The following is an 11,803-nucleotide window of genomic DNA, read 5'->3' on the forward strand; positions in this document are numbered from 1 at the left end:
TTAGTTACATCTCTATATACCCAACTTCCCATTCTCACAACTGCTTACCAGTGGAGTATCACACTCTGCATAGGGCAAATATGTAGATGCCTTCTCCCACTGTTTAAGCCTCTTCTGTTTGTGTTTGTTTTCATACTTTCTGTGTAGTTTGCTCTCTTTGGTCTATAACCTACTGGAAAAAAATCATGCAAGGAACTGAGGGAGAAAGAGATGGAAATGAAATATTTTAAATGTCTTTTACTAATGCAAATGAGTGGATTACACCGGAAAGATAGAAAAGAGCATACATTAGAAAATATGGGTCAGTTTTTATTTCTATTTTAATTTCTGCTTCTTAAGCCCAATATTTTATCTTTGCTATATTAATAAAACTACCTCTCTTATTTAGGTTAAACATATAAATTAAATTCTATACATGTATAAACTAATCCACTCTAAATTCCTGCCTCCTTTCCCCCATACAACTCCCCAACATGCATTCCCTGCACCTTCAATCGTGTCAGGTTGATCTTGTGCAGGTAAGCAGAGTTGCTGTGAGGTATAGCAGCCTGTCCTGTCCTGGAAACAGCAATGCACTCTCCCACATCCTCTGTTCTCACATTCTTTCTGCCTCTCTCCCCATAATATTCTTGAGTTGTGAGTTCATATAGATGTGCCACTTGGGGCTGAGCATTCATAGGGCATTTTAATCTCTGCCCTTTGACTCTCTATGAATTGTTGTCCACCCTAGAAAATACAAAAGTCCCACAAATCTATGAGTCTGAACACAAATATTTGGTAGGCTGTTTGCCAGCATGTCCATGGAGAAAACAGCAGCAGTAGATTTCTCACTGGGGCCTATGATTTTCCAAACAGTAAGCTCTTGACAAAATTTATACCCCTGGGTATAGATTCCTCTTGTGGAGCAGGCTTTAGATCCAGTCAGAAAAAAATGGAAAATTTAAAAGCTAAATGACAAGATGAACTTTTAAGAATTTTGGTATATTTAATTCACCCATACATTTATATGACCACATCCAGTGGATGATATAGCCCAAAATGCTCTGTGCATTTGTCTTTGCTCTAAATTGCTCTGAAAGTAGATGCAATTTGCTAAGCCGCTTAAGTCATCTGTCTCTGGGGTTGCATATATTGCTGTATATGCAACTATGTTGACTGCATAATATTCTGACATAAGCATAAGTAATAATGTTAGTTTATTTAACAAAAGAGTTTTTCCTACCATAAGAAAGAATGGTGCATTGAAGGTGGCAATGTCCACGACAGGTTTCTACTATGAATTGACATCTGAATATGATTCATTGCGTTATGGGAAGCATGACTTTGCTTCATTTAGTCTGAATTTATTAGTCTGACTTAACTATTATAGTGTCATTTTGTATTTTGCCCTTTCCTTTTGTTTTTCTCTCATAAACAACTATTCATATCATCCATCTTTCCTTGAAAAAGTTCACAACACATTACCATTGTCATGTAAATTTATTTAAAGCCAATGATGTACTATTTTTATGATTATAATTAAGAGTTATCATAATTTTCAAAATTATAAAAATCTGTTTTTCACGTTTACATCTAAATAAGCATCATTTAAAGCCTATCACATTTTTGTTCCTTTTCTTTCTTTTTTTTTATTTTTTATTTTTATTTTTTATTAACTTGAGTATTTCTTATTTACATTTCGAATGTTATTCCCTTTCCCGGTTTCCAGGCCAACATCCCCCTAACCCCTCCCTCTCCCCTTCTTTATGGGTGTTCCCCTCCCTATCCTCCCCCCTTGTTGCCCTCCCCCCAACAATCTAGTTCACTGGGGGTTCAGTCTTAGCAGGACCCAGGGCTTCCCTTTCCACTGGTGCTCTTACTAGGATATTCATTGCTACCTATGAGGTCAGAGTCCAGGGTCAGTCCATGTATAGTCTTTAGGTAGTGGCTTAGTCTCTGGAAGCTCTGGTTGCTTGGCATTGTTGTTCATATGGGGTCTCAAGCCCATTCAAGCTCTTCCAGTTCTTTCTCTGATTCCTTCAACGTGGGTGCTGTTCTCAGTTCAGTGTTTTGCTGCTGGCATTTGCCTCTGCATTTGCTGTATTCTGGGTGTGTCTCAGGAGAGATCTACATCCGGCTCCTGTCGGCCTGCACTTCTTTGCTTCATCCATCTTGTCTAATTGGGTGGCTGTATATGTATGGACTACATGTGGGGCAGGCTCTGATTGGCTGTTCCTTTTGTCTCTGTTTTAATCTTTAGCCTGGCACATTTTTAAGCGATATTCTCACTGTAAAGCCTATTTTATAGGAAAGCATTCAATTACTTATCAGGTCCTGTACTGGCTAGTTTTGTGTGTCAACTTGACATGAGCTAAAATTATCAAAGAGAAAAAAACCTCATTTGAGAAAATGCCTCCATGAGATCCAGCTGTAAGGCATTTTCTCAACTAGTGATCAAGGAGGGAGGGTCCAGCCCATTGTGAGTGGTGCCATCCCTGGGTTGGTGGTCCTGGATTCCATAAAAAAAAGCAAGCTGAACAAGGCAGGGAAAGCAAGCCAGTAAGTAGCATCTCTCCATTGCCTCTGCATCAGCGCCTGCTTCCTACCCTGTGTGAGTTCCAGTCCTGACTTCCTTTGGTGATGAACAGCAATGTGGAAATATAAACTGAATAAATCCTTTCCTCCTCGACTTGCTTGTTGGTTATGGTGTTTGTACAGGGATAGAAACCCTGACTCAGACAGGTCCTGTAACTTGTAGCATCTACCTTCAGGTCCTGAAAGAGTCTAAGGTGAATGAAATGTGCTGGAGTAACTGTGGATGTTTAAAAGATGGCAGGGGTCCAAGCGATTAGTAAGAACCATTATTTTGCTGTGCTCTGTGGGTATGCAGTGTTTTATACTTTGATGTCCTTTGCTGGATACTTAATTTTCAGGTTTTATCTATGGATTTTTGGTGGCGTGGGGGCAAGGGCTCTTCTCAGTGACCATTTCAATCATTAATCTGTGGATTCATTCTGTGCTTTTCATGTTTACCAGTAACAATAAATTTCAGTCATTGAACTAATACCACATTTCTTAATTTGAAGCTCACTTTTGAAACTTTGTTTTATTTTCTCTGTCCTTAGCATTTTATGTTACATGGTATATCACTTCTGTCAATAGCCAATGTTACCTCAGGTTGACACTCTACCTTCTGTGCCAGTCTGTCCTGATTTGCAGTCATGCAGACATTTGGCCAGGTCTCCTTCCAGCTTCTCCAGAACAAGCCTGGTTCATGGTGTCATTCTTTCCCATGAAGCACCTTGTCAGGCAGTGTATGTCTCCACTGTGCTCTAGAGGTCGATCATGTTTTTGAGACCTTTGGGCTCAGAATTCCCACTTTTCATTTTTAGGCTTATTATGACATAGTGCTGCAACTTTTAGTGTTTGAACTTGTTGATTTTAGTATAGTTCCTGTGACTATGGGTGAAGCAACTTAGAAATCAGTCATTTTAGAAAAACAAATGAACATCAAAAACCTCTACTTATCTACCAAATACATAAATATATATATATTTCCCTATCTAAACATATATATGTATATAAATATTTATATATATACATATATTTAAAATAATGCCTGCTTAATGTATTAATATAATTTCTGTGATTATTTGTATTATATAGAAGATGATTTAAGTCAGACCATTCTAAAAACCACTCAAACTATGGTGAAAAAACATCATTCTGTTTTTATGGGCTATGATATCACAACATGCAAAACTTTCTGGAAAAGACTCTTTTACAATGTCATGTAAGTCTCTTGATCTACTGTGAGTTCTCTGCCCACCAGAACTGGGAGTATACTGTGTGTGATGGTTTGCATAGGTATGATCCCCATAGATCAATATGTTTGGCTTCCAGGGAATGGCACTATTAGGAGGTGTGTACTTATTAGAGGAAGTGTGTTACTGGGCTTTGTGGTCTCTATGTACAAGCTCTGCCCAGTCTGGATTCAGTCTCTGCCTAGCTTCCTTCAGATAGTGATGTAGAACTCTTAGCTCCCCCAGCACCTTGTCTGCCTGTACACTGCCATGCTTCTTTTCATGATGCTAATTGACTAAATGTCTGAAATTGTAAGTCAGCCCCAATTAAATGTTGTCTTTTTTAAGAGTTACCTTGGTCATTATGTCTCTTCACAGCAATAAATCCTAACTAAGACACTGGATATTTTTTTGGAAAGACAATCCTTTCCTCTGTCTTAGTCTTTCTGTGTGGTTGTAAGAGAGTAACAAAGATCTCTTACTTTAAAAGTATAGACATATATATCTTTTGCAATTCTGGAGCTTGGGAAAATGCTAAAGCAAGTAGCAGAAGCCATGGTGTCTGGGAAGAGGCTATCCTCTAACTTGTAGAAGACACCTTAAATGTGATCTCCAGAGTGGAGGGAACTGCACCTCACATGACAGAAGATCAAGCTTCCTTTAAATGGCACTAGCTAGTCCCTGAAAGCAGAGCCCTCAAGAACCTCTTAATTACCTCTTAAATCCGTTGACTCTTTGCTTTGCTACAGTGGAGATTTAATGGCAGTTAAATCTCCATGTAAGTTTTGGAAAGGATAAACATAAACATCTGACCTCTCATTTTTTGAAAAGTAATTAGAGAAGGGCATAATAACGCCACAGAGTCCATAACCAAAGGACGCTGGAAAAGTTATTCTAGTTTAAGAAAGAAACACAAACCAGTAAGTACTTGGTTAACTGAGGAAAAGTGTTAAAACATGTACCAAGAATGGTGTTGTGTGAGGAGATTTCAGAGTGCGTGTGAGAAAACTCCAAGAAAACAAGACGAGTTTTATGACATGAGTCATATAGTTGATTTCAGGTCTGTGAAATGATGCTCATATGATGATTTAATTATCTGCACATGCCTTTCTTAGATCCTTAGTGAAACTTTGAAAGATATCCCACATCTCTAGTTCCTCAACGTACTCTTCCTTTTTACATCAAAGGAATAAGAAAACAGAGACTGGGGCTGCAGATAGGAAACTGTTTACTTAGTATACCTGAGGTTCTATGTTAGATCCCCAATATTGCAAGGAGGAGGAGGAGGAAGAGGAGGAGGAGGAAGAGGAGGAGGAAGAGGAGGAAGAGAAGGAGGAGGAAGAGAAGGAGGAGGAAGAGAAAGAGGAGGAAGAGAAGGAGGAGGAAGAGGAAGAGGAGGAGGAAGAGGAGGAGGAGAACAACAAGAACCCAAATCTCCAGTTTAGAAATAAGTAAAAAGCCTGAAACTGTTACTATACAAAATCAAAATGCTTAGAAAAATAGCATTGCACACACTATTTAAGAATGTAGCAAGACTTGTGTAAAGTTTCTCACGCCAGGGAAAGATCTTGCCAACCCGCCTATTCATCCCACTCCTTCTCTAGAAACAAAATTCTCCCCCAAGCTTAGAATTTCACAACATTTCAAATTAGGTTGTAAAAATGGAAATGCCCATCAGTTCTTTATTTGAATGAGATTAATCATTGTGTTCTTCCTTTTCTAGCACCCTAAGTATTTCAGTTTGCTATAAATGTGAGGTGGTGATGTAGCAGTTAGTTCAGAGCTTTAGATGTGTAAAGGATGATGGAATAAATCTGGAGGGAACCCTTGCTTCCATCGGATTACCCCAAGATATTCTGTATAGTTTGTGGCTGTTGTGAGAGTGTTCTTTCCAGGATTTCTTTCTCACTCTGTTAGGGTGACTGATTTTTTTTTAATTAGTCTTGAATCCAGCCACATGGCTAAAGGTATTTAATCAGCTGGAACAGTTTTCTGGTTAAATTTTTGGTATCACTTTATGCATACTATAATGTCATTTGCAAATAAAAACAGTTGGACTTCCTCCTTCCCAATTCGTATTCCCTTGATCTCTTTCTGTTCTCTTATACTTCTGGCTAAAACTTTGAGTACTATATTAAATAGCTAAAGAGAGAGTGAACATCCCTGTTTTGTTTGAGTTTAGTGTAATTTGCTTGCATTTCTCCCCACTTAAATTGATGTTGGCTATTGCCTTGCTGTGTATTGCCTTTCATATGTTTAGGTGTATCCTCTGTATCCCTAATCTCTTTTGCACTTTTATCATGAGAGGGTGTTGGATTTTGTCAAAGGAGTTTAAACATATAGTGAAATGATCATGTGGATTTTTTTTCAGTTTGTTTAGTGTGTATTGGCTGGTTTTGTGTGTCAACTTGACATAAATTAGAGTTATCACAGAGAAATGAGCCTCCCTTGAGGAAATGCCTCCATGAGATCTAGCTTTAAGGCACTTTCTCAATTAGTGATAAAGAGGGAGGGCCCAGCCCATTGTGGGTGGGGCCATCCCTTAGCTGATAGTCCTGGGTTCTATAAGAAAGCAGGCTGAGGTCAGCTCAGCTCAGCTTCTTCTTCTTTTTTTTTTTTTTTTTGGTTCTTTTTTTTGGAGCTGGGAACCGAACCCAGGGCCTTGCGTTTCCTAGGTAAGCGCTCTACCACTGAGCTAACATACCCAAACGTATGGGACACAATGAAAGCTGTGCTAAGAGGAAAACTCATAGCGCTGAGTGCCTGCAGAAAGAAACAGGAAAGAGCATATGTCAGCAGCTTGATAGCAAACCTAAAAGCTCTAGAACAAAAAGAAGCAAATACACCCAGGAGGAGTAGAAGGCAGGAAATAATCAAACTCAGAGCTGAAATCAACCAAGTAGAAACAAAAAGGACCATAGAAAGAATCAACAGAACCAAAAGTTGGTTCTTTGAGAAAATCAACAAGATAGATAAACCCTTAGCCAGACTAACCAGAGGACACAGAGAGTGCGTCCAAATTAACAAAATCAGAAATGAAAAGGGAGACATAACAACAGATTCAGAGGAAATACAAAAAATCATCAGATCTTACTATAAAAACCTATATTCAACAAAACTTGAAAATCTTCAGGAAATGGACAATTTCCTAGACAGATACCAGGTACCGAAGTTAAATCAGGAACAGATAAACCAGTTAAACAACCCCATAACTCCTAAGGAAATAGAAGCAGTCATTAAAGGTCTCCCAACCAAAAAGAGCCCAGGTCCAGACGGGTTTAGTGCACAATTCTATCAAACCTTCATAGAAGACCTCATACCAATATTATCCAAACTATTCCACAAAATTGAAACAGATGGATCACTACCGAATACATTCTACGAAGCCACAATTACTCTTATACCTAAACCACACAAAGACACAACAAAGAAAGAGAACTTCAGACCAATTTCCCTTATGAATATCGACGCAAAAATACTCAACAAAATTCTGGCAAACCGAATCCAAGAGCACATCAAAACAATCATCCACCATGATCAAGTAGGCTTCATCCCAGGCATGCAGGGATGGTTTAATATACGGAAAAGCATCAACGTGATCCATTATATAAACAAACTGAAAGAACAAAACCACATGATCATTTCATTAGACGCTGAGAAAGCATTTGACAAAATTCAACACCCCTTCATGATAAAAGTCCTGGAAAGAATAGGAATTGAAGGCCCATACCTGAACATAGTAAAAGCCATATACAGCAAACCAGTTGCTAACATTAAACTAAATGGAGAGAAACTTGAAGCAATCCCACTAAAATCAGGGACTAGACAAGGCTGCCCACTATCTCCCTACTTATTCAATATAGTTCTTGAAGTTCTAGCCAGAGCAATCAGACAACAAAAGGAGGTCAAGGGGATACAGATCAGAAAAGAAGAAGTCAAAATATCACTATTTGCAGATGATATGATAGTATATTTAAGTGATCCCAAAAGTTCCACCAGAGAACTACTAAAGCTGATAAACAACTTCAGCAAAGTGGCTGGGTATAAAATTAACTCAAATAAATCAGTTACCTTCCTCTATACAAAAGAGAAACAAGCCGAGAAAGAAATTAGGGAAACGACAACCTTCATAATAGACCCAAATAATATAAAGTACCTCGGTGTGACTTTAACAAAGCAATTAAAAGATCTGTACAATAAGAACTTCAAGACACTGAAGAAGGAAATTGAAGAAGACCTCAGAAGATGGAAAGATCTCCCATGTTCATGGATTGGCAGGATTAATATAGTAAAAATGGCCATTTTACCAAAAGCAATCTACAGATTCAATGCAATCCCCATCAAAATACCAATCCAATTCTTCAAAGAGTTAGACAGAACAATTTGCAAATTCATCTGGAATAACAAAAAACCCAGGATAGCTAAAGCTATCCTCAACAATAAAAGGACTTCAGGGGGAATCCCTATCCCTGAACTCAAGCAGTATTACAGAGCAATAGTGATAAAAACTGCATGGTATTGGTACAGAGACAGACAGATAGACCAATGGAATAGAATTGAAGACCCAGAAATGAACCCACACACCTATGGGCACTTGATTTTTGACAAAGGAGCCAAAACCATCCAACTGAAAAAAGATAGCATTTTCAGCAAATGGTGCTGGTTCAACTGGAGGTCAACATGTAGAAGAATGCAGATCGATCCATGCTTACCACCCTGTACAAAGCTTAAGTCCAAGTGGATCAAGGACCTCCACATCAAACCAGACACACTCAAACTAATAGAAGAAAAACTAGGGAAGCATCTGGAACACATGGGCACTGGAAAAAATTTCCTAAACAAAACACCAATGGCTTACGCTCTAAGATCAAGAATCGACAAATGGGATCTCATAAAACTGCAAAGCTTCTGTAAGGCAAAGGACACTGTGGTTAGGACAAAACGGCAACCAACAGATTGGGAAAAGATCTTTACCAATCCTACAACAGATAGAGGCCTTATATCCAAAATATACAAAGAACTCAAGAAGTTAGACCGCAGGGAGACAAATAACCCTATTAAAAATGGGGTTCAGAGCTAAACAAAGAATTCACAGCTGAGGAATGCCGAATGGCTGAGAAACACCTAAAGAAATGTTCAACATCTTTAGTCATAAGGGAAATGCAAATCAAAACAACCCTGAGATTTCACCTCACACCAGTGAGAATGGCTAAGATCAAAAACTCAGGGGACAACAGATGCTGGCGAGGATGTGGAGAAAGAGGAACACTCCTCCATTGTTGATGGGATTGCATACTGGTACAACCATTCTGGAAATCAGTCTGGAGGATCCTCAGAAAATTGGACATTGAACTGCCTGAGGATCCAGCTATACCTCTCTTGGGCATATACCCAAAAGATGCCCCAACATATAAAAAAGACACGTGCTCCACTATGTTCATTGCAGCCTTATTTATAATAGCCAGAAGCTGGAAAGAACCCAGATGCCCTTCAACAGAGGAATGGATACAGAAAATGTGGTACATCTACACAATGGAATATTACTCAGCTATCAAAAACAACGACTTTATGAAATTCGTAGGCAAATGGCTGGAACTGGAAAATATCATCCTGAGTGAGCTAACCCAATCACAGAAAGACATACATGGTATGCACTCATTGATAAGTGGCTATTAGCCCAAATGCTTGAATTACCCTAGATGCCTAGAACAAATGAAATTCAAGACGGATGAACAAAATGTGAATGCTTCACTCCTTCTTTAAAAGGGGAACAAGAATACCCTTGGCAGGGAAGAGAGAGGCTAAGATTAAAACAGAGACTGAAGGAACACCCATTCAGAGCCTGCCCCACATGTGGCCCATACATATACAGCCACCCAATTAGACAAGATGGATGAAGCAAAGAAGTGCAGACCGACAGGAGCCGGATGTAGATCGCTCCTGAGAGACACAGCCAGAATACAGCAAATACAGAGGCGAATGCCAGCAGCAAACCACTGAACTGAGAATAGGACCCCCGTTGAAGGTATCAGAGAAAGGACTGGAAGAGCTTGAAGGGGCTCGAGACCCCAAAAGTACAACAATGCCAAGCAACCAGAGCTTCCAGGGACTAAGCCACTACCTAAAGACTATACATGGACTGTCCCTGAACTCTGACCTCATAGGTAGCAATGAATATCCTAGTAAGAGCACCAGTGGAAGGGGAAGCCCTGGGTCCTGCTAAGACTGATCCCCCAGTGAACTAGTCTATGGGGGGAGGGCGGCAGTGGGGGGAGGGTTGGGAGGGGAACACCCATAAGGAAGGGTAGGGGGGAGGGGGATGTTTGCCCGGAAACCGGGAAAGGGAATAGCACTCGAAATGTATATAAGAAATACTCAAGTTAATAAAAAAAAAAAATAAAAAAAAAAAAGAAAGCAGGCTGAGCAAGCCAGGGGAAGCAAGTCAGGAAGCAGCACCCCTCCATGTCCTCTGCATCAGCTTCTGCCTCCAAGTTCCTACCCTGTGTGAGTTCAAGGCCTGATTTCCTTTGCTGATGAACAGCAATGTGGAAATGTAAGCTGAATAAACCCTTTCCTCCCCAACTTCCTTCTTGGTCATGGTGTTTTGTGAAGGAATAGAAACCCTGACTAAGACATAGTGGATTACATTGACTGATTTTCATGTTAAATTATCCCTGCATCTCTGGAATAAAGCCTCCTTGATCATGGTGGATGATCTTTTTATTGTGTCCTTTGATTTGGTATGCAAGTGTTTTATTGAAGATTTTCTCATCTAAGTTTATAAAGAAATTGGTCTGTAATTCTCTCTCTTTGTTGAATGTTTGTGTGGTTTGAGTATCAGGGTGACTGTGGCTTCATAATATAAATTTGGCAATGTTCTTTCTGTTTCTCTGTGGAATAATTTAAGACCTATTGGTGCTATCTCTTCTTTGAAAGTCTGATAGAGTTCTGAATTAAATATGCCTGGCCCAGGACTCCTTTTGGCTAGAATGTTCTTAATGAGTATTTCTATTTCCTTAGGGATTATAGTTCTATTTAAGTTGTTTATCTGATCTAAATTTAACTTCAGTAATTGTGATCTATTGAGAAAATTAACCATTTCCTTTAGATGTTCCAGTTGTGTGGAATAAAAATTTTAAAAAATGTAATGTAATTCCTTGGTATCATTTTTATGTCCGCATTTTCATTTCTGATTTTGTTAATTTGGTTATTCTCTTCATTGATTGTTAGTTTAGATAAAATTTTATTTATTTGGCCTGTGGTTGAACAGAGGTCTCCTTCAAACTTGGGAGCTGGACTTTTAGTGGTTGGCATATTCTCTTTTTGAGTTGAGAGTCTCTGCTCTAGTTGGGGGCATGAGTGAGGGAGACCTATGTGGTTTATTTATTCTGGAAGAGGAATGAAGAAAGGATTGGGGATAGAGTTTAGTTGAGGGCAGGAGGAATGGACAGAGAAAATGGAGGATATCTGTGGGCTGGCAACCTACCTGAAGGTCTGTTTGCTCATGTGGACTCTCACCCAGAAGGTATTCCCTTTTGAGATGCAGGCTAGGATATGGTGAAGATGAAGGGAGGAGGATTGGAAATAATGACACAGGGGGCAGCAAATAGAGGAGGTCTAAAAGGAAGGCAGAAGACCAAGTAAGCTGTGGCTTTTGGGCAGGGGGGCAGGAATTGGGGCTGGGACACAATAAGGACAAGGGGAGGGACAACTAAAGACTAGCCTGTTAGAACCTAGAAAATGAGGAAGCTCCTTGGGCAGGAGGCCTACCAGAACCTCCTTCTTACGGCAAGCATGGTCTGTATTTGAGTTGGGGTTGTGTCTCTCCTAAAACATTTGTCAGATGCCAGTTGAGTTTGTACAGCTATTTTTGCTTTTTAAGTGACTACAATAATGAATATTATTTAACTGTTACCAGTGGATTGCATGATTTAGTTTACAAACACTATATCACTCCAGAATTTCTGTGATAAACTCATTGCATGCAGCTTAGACTTTTGATGTATCTCTGAATTCTACTT

Source organism: Rattus norvegicus, chromosome 2 (genome assembly GCF_036323735.1).
Source record: "Rattus norvegicus strain BN/NHsdMcwi chromosome 2, GRCr8, whole genome shotgun sequence".
NCBI lineage: Eukaryota > Metazoa > Chordata > Mammalia > Rodentia > Muridae > Rattus > Rattus norvegicus.